Here is a 16,116-nt window from a genome sequence, read left to right as displayed (position 1 = left end):
ACCTTCAAAGTTAGAAGACTAAAGGCCTGTGGCAGTGAGTGAGAGCCCTATTTCAACAACAGAAGTACATTTAAAAACAAAAAACAACAACAAATGCATTTGTCAAGGTAAAATAAAAATTCAAAGAAGGTTAAAAGATGTAGGAAAGGAAGAATACTGTATAAACTAAAAGGATGAGTCATTGTATGTACAGGTTTCCAGGCTGGACTGACCATTACATATTCAGAAAGTGTTTTTGGAGAAACTGTAATGCACAAGGCTCTATGAGGAACCAAAGATGAATCAGGCACATAAAGACCTTGCCCTCATGAGTGGGCTTTGAAGAGGAAAAGGATAGCTAGCCTGTAAATAGACAACATGGGAAAATAAATACTTGGCTGGACAACTTACTAGAAATTGTCTTCAAGCAAATATGCAGTGTTTGAGGACTCTGGCATCACACTTGCTGAGTTTGGATACCTGGTTCTACCACTAAGTAGTTATGTGACCATGGGCAGGAATTTAAAACTATAAAATGAAAATCATGAGTCTGGTCTTCACATGAAAAGGGTAGGGGTTAAATTAGATAGTGTACATAAAGTATCCAGTGCTTTGCTCAGCATGAACATGCAAATAGAAGTAGTTATATTATTTCTGTTCTAAGTGAAGTTTGCTATCTCCTTAGGAGTGTTGATTTTATTATTATTTGGAAAGATGAAGCTAATAATACCAACACATCTTACGGGATCCCAGTGTTGGGGAGAAAAAACAGTTTTCCCTCTGCCCTTCTAGGTTTTTGGCTGAGACCTCCCTGTGATAAAACACAGCTTGACAAGAGAAAAACAAACAGAAGTTTAATAACATGTATACTTCCTATATACATTCAAGACACCAAGGAAAACTCACTAGTAACTCCCCCAAATGGTTCAGGTTATCAAGTTAAATACCATCTCCAGCTAAAGACAAAAGAAGATGTTGAGGGCTAGGGGAGCCAGTTATGAAAAGTTAGCAGTAAAAGCACAGTTAACTAGGGTAAGGTTGGTATGCAGATTTACATCCCGGCCTTCTCCATGAATAAGAGTTTCTAGAGACTGGATCATCCTCTTCTTCCTGGTATAAAGAGGGAGACAACCTTACGAATGAAGATTTTTCTTTAAAATATCTCTTACAAAAGGGTAACTTCTACTCAGTTCTCAGCTTTTCCTGTGTCTGCAGTTTCTTGAAAATAACCAACTCAATATAATCCTTATGCTAAAAAGTATATTTTGGCAAATCCTGCTCCCTTTCACTGCTGCTGCTGCTGCTAAGTCGCTTCAGTTGTGTCCAACTCTGTGCGACCCCATAGATGGCAGCCAAGGAGGCTGCCCCGTCCCTGGGATTCTCCAGGCAAGAATACTGGAGTGGGTCGCCACTTCCTTCTCCAATGCATGAAAGTGAAAAGTGAAAGTGAAGTCGCTCAGTCATGTCCGACTCTTCGAGACCCCATGGACTGCAGCCCATCAGGCTCCTCTGTCCATGGGGTTTTCCAGGCAAGAGTACTGGAGTGGGGTGCCATCGCCTTCTCCGGGTCCCTTTCACTAGGAAGGTAATAAGTGACATATTACAAATAATTATCATGTTTTGCACATTTGAATTGCCTTATCAATATGGAAAAACATATGCACTTTACATGAATTCTTTTAGTGATAGAATTTTCCCAGTATTAGTTTCTATTGGATATAGGTTTTTCTCCACCAAGATGAACCCCATCTTGGATTTTTATAATAGGGTTTTCTCGTCTGCAAGGTTTCTATGCAAATCTCTAGTAAGGAAATCCCAAACCAGCCATGAGCTGGTGTACCTTGCCCTTTAATTGATTTCCGGATAGAGAGCACTGCCCAGGGAGTCATGGAACACACACTCCTGTAGAGTCATTCTCCTTTATCTAGATTACCCTTGATGTGTTATCAGGAAACCCTGCAGTGCTCTCTCTCTTCAGGGGATCATTTTTTCCTTTGGGTGGAGATGCCAGGGTTTTACAGATAACACAGTTGGGGGTTTTCATGGTCATACCTCTTATAATCACAAACTGAGAAGCAAAACCTGTCTTGCAGCTAATATAAGTCAGCCTCTTAAATTCTAGCAATAGCCTATTCAACACAATATATGCTTTTAAATAAAGCACTTTTTTTTTTTTCCGTTTTTTTTTTTTTTTCCGTTTTGTTTGTCAACACACTGTTTGATGCTCAGGATGATTTACTCAAGAGCAAACACTATCAGATACCTGCGGTTTCTCTGTACTACCTCAGGGGGGCTTCAAAACCTGCCACCTCAGATCTCAGCACTTCAAAGAGTTTCCCCTGAAGCTGTGTTTACAGCCTAAGTTAACAAACAAGGTCCTGCTTTCCTTCACACACCTTTTCACCACATTAAAATCCTAGCTGCACCAAAATAACAACTCTCTCTGCATCAGTTGGTGGTGGATTTGGGGGTGCCTGCCATGCATTTTAACTTTTTAAAACCACAAACCACAAGCCAAGTGAAAAATCATCTAAGTGGACTTCTGCCAGATCTTCTAGCCAATACTTTTCTCTCTGTAGGATACAGCTCCACCTTATGGCAGGAAATTATTTAAAGTGGAGACAGGATATGGAAGGCAAGAAAGTGGCATGCATTCTTAATTTTTTTTTTTTTTTTCTCTAGAAGCACACTTTTCCTTTCATTTCAACTACAACTGCAGTTCTACATGCAGAAGAGACAGGGCGGCAGCCCTTCAATTTGTCATCCCTGGGAGCCTGTAAACACCTGGCACTGTATGTATGTGTGTGTTGCTCAGTTGTGTTTGACTCTTTGTGACCTCAGAGACTGTAGCCCCCCAGGCTTCTCTGTCCATGGGATTCTCCAGGCAAGAATACTGGAATGGATTGCCATTCCCTTCTCCAGAGGATCTTCTCGACCCAGGGATTGAATCCTAGTCTCCTGCATTGCAGGCAGGTTCTTCAATGAATGACTGCTTTGAACACAAGAGTAGCTAAGGAGGCAAAGGAAAGATGGGTTTATAAACCTGCAAAAGGAAAAAAAACAGTCATGTACTGTTATATTCTGGTTAGTGGCAATGAGTCAGACACCACTGAAGCAGCTTAGCATGCCTGCAGCACTGTGTTGAGTTTCTCTGTCACCTTATCACCTCATCTTTCCATTCATCTGTTTTGTATGTGTGTGTCTTTTCCATTTTTCAAGTTTGCTTGGTACAGTGTCTGCATGCTAGCTCCTGGAAACCAAGAACCACCTCCTGCTAGCTAGGAAAGTGAGTAAAGTTTTCTTTTAGACTTTTTTAATCTTTACCATATATATGTGCTATTCCTAGGCCCATTCATTTACAGTAAGGTGACAGCTGGTTAATACTACTTTTTTTTCAAACTTTGTCATTGAGTATACTCGGTATATTTTAGAAATATGTTAAAATCTCATAGAAAACTTCTGAAATTTATTCACATTTATTCAAAAAGCTCTATATTTTAAATTTTGGAAAAAGGGATTCACTCTTGTTGCCATCCTATCTGTGTGCCTGTATGTTTGTTAGACAATTGAATGTATTTAACGAAATCCACAGCTATCTTCCAAAATATTCACATTCCCAGTGTACCTATAACATCAAGTGGTTTTCCCAAGGCAGGCAGCTAATAAATCTTACTATCACACTACACCACATTTTTCTACCACACCAATTGGCTGAGCCTTTGAGAAGAGTTTTATGGCAGCTGAACATTTAGCATCTTTCACTACTTTGCCTGTAAGTTTTTCCCAAACAGTAAAGTTAGAAGGAATCTTAAACAGAACCTCATATATCTTACTCTATCCTGGTAGTAAGCGTTTATTGAATACCTGCTACAAGTAAGAAACTATACTAGGCTCTGCTGCTAAGTCATTTCAGTTGTGTTTGACTCTTGGCAACGCTATGGACTATAGCCCACCAGGTTCCTCTGTCCATGGGATTCTCTACGCAAGAATACTGGAGCTGGTTTGCCATGCCCTCCTCCAGGAGATGTTCCCAATCTAGGGATGAAACTCTCATCTCTTAAATGTTCTATATTCTATTCTTATACTAGGTGCTATAGGAATATAAACAGAAAAAAGATATAGTTCCTCTCCTCACTGGTACTCATGAAATAACTCATTTAACAAGCATTGAATAACAACAACAGGCGTTCCTAGCAAAGGGAAAGAAGCTGAAGCTACCTCCGTAGGAGGAGATATGTGTGTAAACAACTGCTATTAAATTCAATACCAACTATCACACTCACAGGAGAAAGGATCCAATACTTCCTAGGAGAGAGAAGGGAAATGGGTTTTGAGAATGCTTCTTTGGGGAAGTTTCACTGGAGACGGATCTTTAGGGTGAATCCCTCAGATGTTTTGTTTCACACCGCTTACTGTCAAATGAAACATGCTTCATTTCAACATGGTATTCAATGAGATTATATATTTAAAGTAGAGATTATATACATACGTGTGATCTTGTTTCTTCTGTGATCACTGCCTCAAAATATCCAAACATATATTAGTATAGCACAAATTTTCACAAGTTTGGAGAAGGTTCAATAGCTGATCTATGATTTCTGAAAATTCTGAGTGCTTACCATCATCTCCTGGTCAGCTGTGAATCTAAGCTCCTGTCTCCACTTAAATTAGTTCATTTTGGGTCTGTCTCACTATGTTGTGTTTGCTGCTCCTCATAGAATCCAGTTTTGTCCCTTGCTTTTATTGTATGTCACTTCCATAAGGAATTTGAGAGTATACAATGCACTTTGAGGAACGGACGATAGGTTTGGGGAAATTAGATAGATGATGATGATGGTGGTGATACATTGATGATAGATGATATAGACAGATCATCTCATAAAAATGCAAAAACTATGTAAATTGAATACTAGATCTGTTGTAATTAAAAATTTTCTGGGCCATTTCCAAAACATCTTCTAACTTTCTGTCAACCTAGTCAGACCTTCTTTTTCTTCCTACAACTTCCCACATCACCTACCAGAACATCAAATTTTTCTTTGCCTTTTTGCAGGAAAATGTAGCAATTACTCCAGACCTGCACAGTCCATCTTTAGTAATTCATCATAGCAAATATTCTCAGGAGAGCAAAAGAGCATTTATTTTACACAAGCTGTCAACTTTATAAGATGGACATGGTTTTAAATAATAATGTTTATTTTCCTCAACTACACTTAAAGAGGTTTGTTAAGACAACAGGCCCAAGATGGTGTTGCTTATGCTGAGCTGCACATCACCAAACTGAGACTTAAGTTAATTATAGTTTCGGCTCACCCTGACATGAAATCTTAAATCAGCCAATGAGGAATTGCCTGATTAACTCGTGTTAGGCAATCTACCTCATAAACCTCTGTCATGCCCTACAAGGAAAATAACCTTGCAATAACTAGTCTACTTCTTTGCCTAGACAACTTCTTGTCCCTGCTCCCTTCTGCCCGTGAGTCTTTCATTTAGTACAGCTCCATGGATTTCCTTTCTGTCTGCTAAACTGGATGTTGCCCAATTCATGAATCGCTGAATAAAGCCAAGATCTCTCAAATTTACTCAGTTGAATTCTGTTTTTAACAGGTCACAACAATGCATAACATAGCAACCCCTTAGTAAGTGATAGATATTAATAACTTGGTAATATAACACAGTTATGTAAGAATTAGCATGATAGAGTTAAGTCCATATGTAATCAAACGAACATGAAAATTTATGTAATACATATGTCATAGATAGGCCTACAATTTTAATTTTATTCACCAGAAGAACTAATTTGTCTGGCTTAAATTGTTCTTTTAATACTTAACATGATATTGAAAATAGCACTTTGAATTATGCAGCTGAATATCTTGGCTCCAAGAATGACACATGAACTGAGAATGATTACTTGCTGGACACGTTATGATAGTAGCCCTTCAAAATTGTCAGCAGGTTAAGTATTTTCATCTTGACAAACTGATGCAATTACCAAAATAATTATCTGCCTATCCATCAACTATCTATAGATACTAAAAGTGCTAAGTTATTTCAGTCTTGTCCAACTCTTTGTGACCCCTCGGGCTGCAGCCCGTCAGGCTCCTCTGTCCATGGGATTCTCCAGGCAAGAATACTGAAGTGGATTGCCATGACTTCTCCAGAGGATCTTCCCAACCCAAGGATAGAACCCAGATCTCTTTTGTCTCCTGCATGGGCAGGTAGGTTCTTTACCACTAGCGCCACCTGGGAAGCCCATATAGATACTATGCTGCTGCTGCTACTAAGTTGTTTCAGTCGTGTCCGACTCTGTGCGACCCCATAGATGGCAGCCCACCAGGCTCTGCCATCCCTGGGATTCTCCGGCAAAAGAGCACTGGAGTGGGTTGCCATTTCTTTCTCCAATGCATGAAAGTGAAAAGTGAAATTGAAGTCGCTCAGTCATGTCCGACTCTTCGGGACCCCATGGACTGCAGCCTACCAGGCTCCTCTGCCCATGGGATTTTCCAGGCAAGAGTACTGGAGTGGGGTGCCATCGCCTTCTCTGATATAGATACTATGGAGGAGGACTAAAAATAATATAGACTTTATCTTCTTTAAAAAAAACAAAGTAAACATTAGAAGGACACACTGTTTCTCCTCTCTTCTATCTTTTACTTATAGCCTTTGTTGAATATTTCCCCTTGCTTAACTCACATTTTACATCTTACACAACTTGTGTCTTACACAAATCTCATTCATGTTTTAGCATTCGAGTTCAAGGTCAACTCTAGTTGTGAAGTCTTCTTTATTATTCCGTAATACATCATATCTTCTGAACAACTATAGTCCTGGTTTATAATGAAATTTGGTACTGAAGCAAATGTTATCCTGTATCACTCAAAAATTGCCCCATATATTTAAATTTTTTGGTTGTTACCAGTATGTAAGCTCCAAGAGAATATTTTACTTCTTTTATATATATAAAATATATAATACTATTGGGCTGCACCCCACAGGCCTGTAAGGCCTACACTTGCCCAGCTTTAAGACTGAAGAAACAGCCCAGCGTCAGCAACAGACGTGTCAGTGGTTTAGAGGATAAGGGGGCTTACATGTCAGAAGTAAGGTCTTGAAATGACACCCCACCATGTGCAGTCAATGATGGGCAGGACATGGCAGCAGGCTTCACTCCTGAGGGGAGGGAAGATTGCCAGTTACAAGGGGAATTAATGTCAGGTGGGCTCATTACTCGGAAAAGGCAATGACACCCCACTCCAGTACTCCTGCCTGGAAAATCCTGTGGATGGAGGAGCCTGGTAGGCTGCAGTCCATGGGGTCGCTGAGGGTCGGGCACAACTTGAACGACTTCACTTTCACTTTTCGCTTTCATGCATTGGAGAAATTGGCAGCCCACTCTGGTGTTCTTGCCTGGAGAATCCCAGGGATGGGAGAGCCTGGTGGGCTGCTGTCTATGGGGTCACACAGAGTCGAACACGACTGCAGTGACTTAGCAGCAGCAGCAGCAGGGCTCATTACTTACCAAGGAAACCAGCAAAGAGGCACACCCCTCACTGCCCCTTTGATACGAACAATCACTAGCCTAGCGTGTGGGGCAAATATGCAGGAAGGTCAGTCATGTGCATAAGGTATGAGTGAAACAAACAGTGGTTGGGCAGGGGGATGAACAGAGAGCCAGAGAACAGCCATCTTGAGTGGCCTGACCATACAGTCTACCCCTACATGCCTCGCACTACCCTTACAATCTTGGTCTGCCCTTCTTCTGGGATATCCCTGGGGTTAGGTATGTGGAAGGGTACCACAACTAGATACCACAGATATAATACAGACAGGCCACCCCTGGTTTTCACAAGCCCAGGGCCCCTCCATGGGGAGGGGAAGGGCCTGGCTCTAAAACAAACATTCTGGTGGTCTAGCTAGAAGTCAGCCATCACGGTACAGGTCTGCCACTCCATGTTATGTTGGGTATCAACAGGGTGAACCCATTTACATTTCCAAACAGAAACTAGTCCCACTAGTTGGGCTCTTATGTCCAGAAGCCAGCCTAATCCATTCTCCCAGCAGATCCCAGGAGTGCTCATGGGTAGTCAGTTATACAGTAATGCTTACTTCTGAAGAGGGCCCTTCTGATATACTGGCATATAGGATCAGAAGATGGTGAGTCTTTCCCCCCATTGTCAGAAGTCCCTACGTCGTCATATTAGCCAGGTCAATTTTTCATGGAAGTCCAGAGGAGGTCAACAATGGCATCTCACCATCGACCTAGCAACCAGACCATTTCTCAGTGAGGCCAGTGCTGCTGCTCCATCCTTGAACAGTTTTCCTTTCACTTGGGCTAGGGATGAAACAGAAGACACCTAACAGGCATAACATGGGGTGCTATGTGTGCTAAGACACTTCAGTCGAATCCGATTCTTTGCAACCCTATGGGCTGTTGCCCGCCAGGCTCATGTGTCCATGGGATTTTCCAGGCAAGAATGCTGGAGTGGGTTGCCATGCCCTCCTCCAGGGGATCTTCCTGACCCAGAGATGGAACCTGTGTCTCTTCTGTCTCCTGCATTGAAAGGCAGGTTCTTTACCACTAGTGCCACCTGGGAAGCCCTGTAACAAGGGGAGATAGGGGAAATTAAGCAAAATGCAAGAATTAACCACATCTGAGATAATACCACACCCGCCTTTAGATTGTAGATCATTCGGTAGACATCACTGATGATCCAAGTATTGTCCCTCGTGCTACAGCGCTGGCTCCTACTCCAGGTTCAGATCACGCCCCTTGGCACTAGGCCTCCTTTATATTCATCTAGACATTCACATTAGGGCAAAACTAACCAGATCTCATGAGTCCCACATACCCAACCGTCACACAACACTGTACATGTGCTTTTAGAAACAGACTTAAAGAAAGCCATGTCACAGTTTGTGACTTGTTATATTCTGTGGTGACTTCGCTATAGAATTTTCTTTCCTTCCTGAACGTCAGTTATGGCTAACAGTAACTGTCATAAATTCAGACCTCATCCACTGGAACATAATATTGATCTCTCTAAAATTATCCTTATCTCCACCAAACACAAGCAAATCGAAGACTAATCTGTTTGCAAAACAAGTCTGGTCAATTGACCAGATAGGTTCCTCCAGACTGGCAGTGGTGGAAGTCCTGAGGAGGAGTATCGGACTAAATTCCCAATAGATATCTCAAGGTTAGGAAAACCATGCCCATGGCCTGCCATCAGCTCTGTGTTGGTGAATTTATCTCTTCTTTCCATGGGATTTCCCAAGCAAGATCACTGGAGTGGGTTGCCATTTCCTTTTGCACGGGATATGCCCAATGCAGGGAGCAACCTGCATTTCCTGCATTGGCAGGTAGATTCTTTACAACTGAGCCATCTGGGAAGCCCTCTCAGTTCTAGAAATCTGAAATATCGAGATTTCTGTACACTCTAGGACAGTCTTTCCCATTCATCTGATAAGATTGCTCTAAACCAGAGTCTCGAATTTCTGGAAGGAAATGACAGAGGAAAAAAAAATGTCGCAGGGGTGTAATTTACCAAATTGCTATTAAGTCATAAGTAACTTGAGGGGAAAGGCTTCCCTATATTTGGAAAACAGGTTAAAACCAGTAATATTCCAGACAAAAAAACATAAATGCTATAATCATATGCATGAGTTCACTCAGTAAGCAATCCTCTTGTTAACATTCATGAAGTCATCAGATTTTCCCTTTAGTAGTCTTTAATTTCTTAGCCAGTTCTCCAGTATGATCTGAGATTTATCAGGGTACAACAGAGTACAAATGTCTATAAATGACAGGAAGACTTAAAAAGTCACTGTTAAACATTTGATCACAATGTAATTGACAAAAGAAACTTAATTTCTGCTATGACATGCAACATTTTAAGATAACTAGAATTATGACTGATGCCTGGTGGCTCAGATGGTAAAGAATATGCCTGCAATGTGGGAGACGTGGGTTCAATCCCTGGGTTAGGAAGATCCCCTAGAGAAGGGAAGGGCTACCCACTCCAGTATTCTTGCCTGGAGAATTCCCATCTACAGAAGAGCCTGGCAGGCTACAGTCCATGGGGTTGCAAAGAGTAGGACACGACTGAGTGACTATGCAGAAAATCTTAACCCTTGAAAACCTTAATGTTTGTCAAAAACCAAGAAGCAAGTAATTGTGCATTTCCTGATTGGAAACTTATGCCTTAGTCTTCTTCTAAGAAGGCAAGAGTAGGTAAAATTAGACCTACCCAGCAAGTAATATTCCAGTGGTGGCGGTATGGTTTAGTAGCTAAGTTGTGTCCAACTTTTTGCAACCCCCATGGACTGTAACCCGCCATGCTCCTCTGTCCATGGATTCTCCAGGCAAGAACATTGGAGTGGGGAGCCATTCCCTTCCCCAGGGGATTTTCCCAACCCAGAGATCAAACCCCTGTCTCCTGCATTGCAGGCAGATTCTTTACCAACTGAGCCATCAGGGAAGTGCAATATTTTACTCTATTCGAAATGACCCAGATAGTTAATGAATTCTCTCCATTTAACTTAGTAAAGAATCTGTGGGCAATACAGGAGACCCTAATCTCTAGTGGCCTCAGCCTGCAATGGCTTGAAACAGGGCTTGAGTTCCCAGCCAGAGATTGGACTGGGTCCTGGAGATGGAAGGACCAGATCCTAGCCATTAGACCGGTGGTCAGGGAAAAGGGCTCTGGCCCTTCAGCTTTGAAGAAAAGAATTTCCACAAAGATGAAAAGTAGTGAAGAAAGTAAAGAATTTTTTAGGAGGAAAAAGAGTACCCTACATGTGGATATACATACAGGCAGACTCTGAGGGAGAGTCCCTGAGTTGCTGAGTCATGTCCTCGTGGCACTTTGAATTATTTTTCTGGGGCATTTCTTCTGGTTTTCCTTTGGTTAATCATTTTGGTTTGCCATATTTGGCATATCTCAAAATCCTCCCATGTGTATGCACACATCTCTTAGACAAGATGGATTTTCCCAAAAGTGTGTCTGTGTAAAACATTCCTTGACATAATTCTCTTTTGCCCTGCAAGGAGCATTTTCGGCAGATGTGTGGTCAGGGAAGTCTCCTGACGTGGTTGTTGTCATTCAGTGGCTCAGTCATGTCCAACCCTTTGAACCCCATGGACTGTAGCATGCCAGGTTTCCCTGTCCTTCACCATCATCCAGAGTTTGCTCAAACTCATGTCCATTCGGTCGGTGATGCCATCCAACCATCTCCTTTGTTGTCCCCCTCTCCTTCCTTCAATCTTTCCCAACATCAGGGTCTTTTCTCATGAGTCAGTTCTTCGCATCAGGTGGCCAAAGTTTGGAGCTTCAGCATCAGTCCTTCCAATGAATATTCAGGCTATTTTATTTCATGGCTACAGTCACCATCTGCAGTGATTTTGGAGCCTAAAAAAATAGTCAGCCACTGTTTCCACTATTTCCCCATCTATTTGCCATGAAGTGATGGAACCAGATGCCATGATCTTCATTTTCTGAATGTTGAGCTTTAAGCTAACTTTTTCACTCTCCTCTTTCACTTTCATCAAGAGGCTTTTTAGTTCCTCTTCACTTTCTGCCATAAGGGTGGTGTCATCTGCATATCTGAGGTTGATATTTCTCCTGGCAATCTTGGTTCCAGCTTGTGCTTCATCCAGCCCAGCATTTCTCATGATGTACTCTACATATAAGTTGAATAAGCAGGGTGACAATATACAGCCATGATGTACTCCTTTTCCTATTTGGAATCAGTCTGTTATTCCATGTCCAGTTCTAACTAAGGCTTCCTGACCTGCATACAGATTTCTCAAGAGGCAGGTCAGGTGGTCTGATATTCTCATCTCTTTCAGAATTTTCCACAGTTTATTGTGATCTACACAGTCAAATGCTTTGGCATAGTCAATAAAGCAGAAATGGATGTTTTTCTGGAACTCTCTTGCTTTTTTGATGATCCAAAGCATGTTGGCAATTTGTTCTCTGGTTCCTCTGCCTTTGTAAAACCAGCTTGAACATCTGGAAGTTCATTGTTCACAAACTGTTGAAGAATTTTGAGCATTACTTTGCTAGCATGTGAGATGAGTGCAATTGTGCCACAGTTTGAGCATTCTTTGGCATTGCCTTTTTTAGGGTTGGAATGAAAACTGACCTTTTCCATTCTTGTGGCCACTGCTGAGTTTTCCAAATTTGCTGACATATTAAGTGCAGCACTTTCACAGCATCATCTTTTAGGAATTGAAATAGCTCAACTGGAATTCCATCACCTCCACTAGCTTTGTTCGTAATGATGCTTCCTAAGGCCCACTTGACTTCACATTCCAGGATGTCTGTCTTTAGGTGGGTGATCACATCATCGTGATCTGGGTCATGAAGATCTTTTGTGTACAGTTCTTCTGTGTATTCTTGCCACCATTTCTTAATATCTTCTGCTTCTGTTAGATCCATACCATTTCTGTCCTTTATTGAGCCCATCTCTGCATGAAATGCTCTCTTGTTATCTCTAATTTTCTTGAAGAGATCTCTAGTCTTTCCCATTCTATTGTTTCCCTCTATTTCTTTGCACTTATCACTGAGGAAGGCTTTATCTCTCCTTGCTATTCTTTGGAACTCTGCATTCAGATGGGTATATCTTTCCTTTTCTCCTTTACTTTTGTCTTCTCTTCTTTTCACAGCTATTTGTAAGACCTCTCAGACAGCTATTTTGCTCTTTTGCATTTTTTTTTCTTGGGGATGGGTAATAGATTAATCAATAATCTATTAGGTACTGCATACTATAGGCAATGTGATAAATAATTATGTTAATGGTATAGGGGAGCAAATGTCTCCCAAAATGTCTCTTTGGCATGTGGATTACTAAAAAAAAAAATCAAAGTTCAAAAGACTCAGGGGAAAAGGGGCTTCCCAGGTGGCACTAGTAATAAAGAACCCATCTGCCAATGCAGGGGACACTAGAGACATGAGTTCCATCCCTGGGAATAGAAGATCCCCTGGAGGAGGGCATGGCAACCCACTCCAGTGTTCTTGCTTGGAGAATGCCATGGACAGAGGAGCCTGGAAGGCTATAGTCCATAGGGGTCGCAGAGCTTTCACCAGAGATATCTACAAAGAATATGGGTTAAAGTTCTGGGGAAAACTCTAGGCAGGGCATAAAAATCAGAGTCTGCTTTGTGTGTCCTTGTCTCTGCATGTCCAGCAAACACTTATTTACCAAACATTTGCTTTTCCACCTCCATGTGAATTTGCCTTCCTCTTCTTTGAAGTCCCAAACCACTGCCTGCAACATCCTCTTTTGTCCTTAGCTGAAGATGGTATTTAAGGTGAGAGCTTCAGCTATTTTGGTGAGTTATGCAATTTTCCTGGATCTCTATCACATATATATGTTATTAAACCTTTGTTTTATTTTCTCCTGTTAATCTGTCTTCTAGCCAGCTGGAAGAATCTAGAAGGGTTGAGAAAACTTTCTTCCTTCCCTACAAAGGAAAGAAATAAAGGAAGACCTTTATTTAATCAGTTTACTTTAGTTTTTAATCTATTTGAATTCATGTGAAACTGCAAAAATGCATCTCAGGAGGCTCCAAGGAGTTCCAGTTCTTTATGATTCAGCACAAAGAGAATTCAGTAAGAGGCAAAGTAATAGCTAAGTAGTGGTATATTAGAATAGGATGCTCATGAGGCTTATAAATGGGTGGACAAGAGGGTGCCACCCCAAGAACGTAGAAGGCTGCAGTTCTATCAACAGAGGAAAAGTGGGGAAGTGGGAGAAGGCCACCTTCTTCTTTGTTCTTGAGTAAATGTCGAGCTTCGATCATCAGTTCTTCCTCTACATCTGGAGGGGGAGTTCTTTTGTCCCTACATGGTCAAATTGGGACTGTCAAGGTGCCACAGAAATGAGCAAAAAGGCAGTAACATATAGTAAAATATGGTAAATTGTCTCAGGTTTCAGTATAATATCAGCTCTTCCTTATAGTTCTCAGTGTGCACAGAAAAGCATGTCCTAGAAATCATTACGGTACTGAGCTCAGGGGACAGGACTCAGGTCTAATGCCACCATTATTTTATTGTTCGGGAGCATGTCTCATGCTTCTGTTGCATGGTTTTGTTGCTAAGCAAGCATGCTTGGTTTAGTGGTTAAGCAAACCTGCTTTCTTGCCTAATGTTTAACTTACAGGGGTTTCCAATACTTTTTTCTTTGCTTGTGATCCCCTAGTGGGATTAACTGTTTAATCACTTACTTTGTCCCTTTACTCTGTTCCTATCACATGTATGTCAGAGTTTCTCAACTTCAGCACTATTGATCTTTTGGAATGAAAATTCTTTGTTATGGGGGATGTCTTGTGTATCATAGGAAGTTAGGAGCAGCTCTGACCTATACCTACTAGATGCAGTACAAAACCCCACAGTTATTTAAAAATATGTCTCCAAACTTTGCTGAATATTCCTTGGAAGGGTGGGGAGCAAATCAGCTATGATTAAGAACCACTGATACATATAAATTTGTTTTATTTCATAAATAAAAGATTCACATTTCACTTTAAATGACAAAAACATTCTGAAGAACCAGCACAACTTAATGATGTTCATGCCTTACCAATGTAGCAAATAAAACTGGACTGCTTCTACACCAGGTTTCAATGGTGAGCTGTAGATATTAATAGATAAATACATACATAGATAGATTTTGTTTCCCACAAACCTTGCAATGAAATGTAAATATTTGTTGAAGTTTGCTTAAAGGACACTGTGCTGCGCTCAGTCGCTTCAGTTGTGTCCAACTCTTTGCACCTATGGACTGTGGCTTCCCAGGCTCCTCTGTCCATAGGAATCTCCAGGCAAGAATACTGGAGTGGGTTGCTGTGCCCTCCTCCAGGGGATCTTCCTGACCCAAGAATCGAACCCATACCTCCAGCATCTCTTGCATTGCAGGCAGGTTCTTTACCCACTGAGCCACTTGGGAAGCCCATAAAGGACACTACTTAAAGTTTACTTGAAGATTTTTACAAATAATGGCAGGTGGAAGATTCCAATGTATATGTCTGTTACTTAGCAAAGTTCTATTTAATACTTTTTTTGAAAAATTTTGCTGGAATATAGTTGATTTGCAATGTTGTGCTAGTTTCAGGTGTACAGAAAGTGAATGTAATACATATACAGACTTCCACTCTTTTTAAGATTATTTTCTCATATAGGCCATTGCAGAGTATTGAGTAGAGTTCCCTATGCTATACAATAGGTTTTTATTATTTATTTTATAAATAATAGTGTATATAAGATTTGTGAGGACTCATGTTACTCTCATTACATATGGAAATTCATTTTCTCCCAGATTTAAGGTCCTAAGATACAATGTAAGATGCAGTTCTAACGTGGCTACAGGTCCTAACCATGCAGAGGACTGAAATGGTTAGCCAATGCAAGCTCAATCAATTTATTCAAAAGTTGTTCTTAAGAGAAGATCCTGTTCTGCCTCAAATCATTTACTTCCGTAAGTTCATCAATTACAGCTCTGTCTGAAAGTATTCAATATGCAGTTTTCCACATGTTAGAAAGGGTAACTTACCACTCTTGTAAAAAACAAAACGAAGAGCTAGTTGTTCATTTAATATGCTTTCAAATTTTGATATCTTTCTGCTTGAGCAACTGAAAGCTTGGGTTCTCATTGTAATTCTTTATGTGAGGAGCAAGGAAATTTTAGACCTAACTCTTAAAATATTGATTATTATTGAACTTTTAAAATCTCATTGAATAGATACTGCTAAAAATAGCATAACTCCTCAGACTTTTGATTATCTTTACATCTGCCTTTGAGTCTATGGGATATGTTTTTTTAAGCTCTGTGAGTTTAAGGTAAGTCCCCAGTTATTAATATTCTTGCAAAATCAACATCTATGTTATCATTGCCAGAATCAAGCAAGAAAGCAATTTAAACGTATAAAAGAAAAATGAGTCTTGGACTTTCTTTTTACTTTCAAGCTAGATATTTTAATATTCTTTGCAAAAAGAATTGGATCTTTGCCCACTTGCAAGAGTGAAGAGGAAAATAATTACCCTTCTTTATAATAAGGTCATGATTTTATTATCATGAATCATGACAGATCTTAGAAGAATTATGAACTTGATAGTTATCTATCAAGAAGAGGAG

The sequence above is a fragment of the Bos taurus genome, chromosome 8 (assembly GCF_002263795.3).
Source record: "Bos taurus isolate L1 Dominette 01449 registration number 42190680 breed Hereford chromosome 8, ARS-UCD2.0, whole genome shotgun sequence".
In the NCBI taxonomy this organism is placed as follows: Eukaryota; Metazoa; Chordata; class Mammalia; order Artiodactyla; family Bovidae; genus Bos; species Bos taurus.
This window is presented reverse-complemented; position numbering follows the sequence as displayed.